The sequence below is a fragment of the Odontomachus brunneus genome, unplaced genomic scaffold (genome assembly GCF_010583005.1).
Source record: "Odontomachus brunneus isolate Ranch 3 - 2012 unplaced genomic scaffold, Obru_v1 Obru_scaffold_144, whole genome shotgun sequence".
In the NCBI taxonomy this organism is placed as follows: Eukaryota; Metazoa; Arthropoda; class Insecta; order Hymenoptera; family Formicidae; genus Odontomachus; species Odontomachus brunneus.
In genome coordinates, this window is record NW_022639594.1 from 781985 (window position 1) to 783587 (window position 1603).

Here is a 1603-nt window from a genome sequence, read left to right on the forward strand (position 1 = left end):
ATATATATATATATATATATATATATATATATATATATATATATATATATAAAATTGGGACTCAAGGATCGGTCTAAGTATGAAAGGTAGATTCGCCGCGTACGTTAATCGAAGAAAAATTTCGATACGTGCGTTTGACATGCTGGACTTATCCTCCCACTATCATATTAATATTATATAAAAGTAATATTAGTATTTAATAGCACTAAGACATCCGTGCTGTACTCCTTATTTGCCTCTTCAATTCTTACTGTTAGTTATTCTAAAAAGGAGCTTTCTATAATTTCTGTTTAAATTTTATTCAGTTTACCTAATGTATACGACGGCAGACGACGCCACTACAGCTCATTTATCGCGCGTGATCATTCACTAGTCTTCTTTAATTAATATCTCGAGATTTATCGCAAAATGGTATGGTATGGATATTTTATGTTCACTTCAATCCGTTTCCACAAAAATTTCAGAGAAAAGTCTGGGCCACCCTGTATATACATCTCTCTCTCTTTCTCTCTATCTTTCTCTTTTATAAGTCCTTATTTTCTCCAGCATCGAGAAAGCAAGTCCGTGCGTAATATTAAATCGCGTCGCTCATATCGGTTAAACTTCCGAGTCCACGAGCTCAAAAATGTCGGATACAAACGATATCGACTTTTACCGTCGTGTCTCTTAAAATATGAAAGGCAAGCTCAATGTAGGTCAGTGCATTCATCTAACATCTACAGTTCTGCCACTACGTCAAGGCGCAACGAAAATATCCAGCGTTTCATTCAAGACTCGGAGATTGTGGAACGAGGTATCTTTGAACGTCGTAGAGATGAACGAATAATGCCCGGTGTTTTAAATCTCTAATCGCCGTCTGTCGCACGCGAGTCATCTCCAAATGATCTCATTTCCTCGTGCTTCCTGTCTTGTTCGACGACATTCGACCCGGAAACGAGAATAACGACCGTTGCTCTACCTTCTGGGTACGCGTCAACGTTCCGCAAAGTTTCGTCGTACTCGCGCTTAGACTCGGGTGGAAATAGCCGGTCGGTCACGTCGAACGTCGACCAACTTGGCTGGCCGATACGCCGAGCTGGCTCGAGTCGCGATAGTTAGGTACCTGAGGGGCCCGGCATTATCGATAATCTCGAATCAGAGCTACAACTTCCTACCGGCGCACTGGTCGGGCCGAGCGAGCGTGCCGCGTGCGCTCTCCGAGATGCCGGCGTTGTCTCTCCGGCGTCGTGACACGCGGCCCTAATTAATTTCACGTAGTTCATTAACAACCTCCGGTTGGCAGTGCTTAACGACGTTTTGGCGTCTCCGTGTATCGGGGGCCGCAATATTCCCCGAGCGAGCGAAAACTCCGTTCTCTCCGCTCACTGATTAGCGGTGTGCAAATGATTGCGGATGCCGCGCAAGGTGCCTCCGCGTGTCACCGCGGCCGATGAAACGAACGCGGTACGACGTCTCCCGACTGTGAGCGTAAGTTCAGATCTACAATTTGCTGCTTGCTTCCTGCTCCCTTTTCTCTAGCTCTCTTTCTGACTTGAAGCCTTAAAGCCTTGATTTATAATGTGTTATTTGCTTCCTGTTACTTTTTCTTTATCTCTTTCTGACT

General features: G+C 44.4%; 2 protein-coding genes across 11 annotated transcripts in view; one reads left to right on the top strand and one right to left on the bottom strand.

Moving 5' to 3' along the window:
- The window catches only part of LOC116850399 (nephrin-like), a 539959-nt gene that overhangs the window by 480022 nt on the left and 58334 nt on the right, over positions 1–1603 (top strand). The gene's annotated exons all lie outside the window — the stretch shown is intronic.
- Positions 1–1603, bottom strand: part of LOC116850410 — a 198430-nt gene that overhangs the window by 164953 nt on the left and 31874 nt on the right. The window lies entirely within an intron of this gene.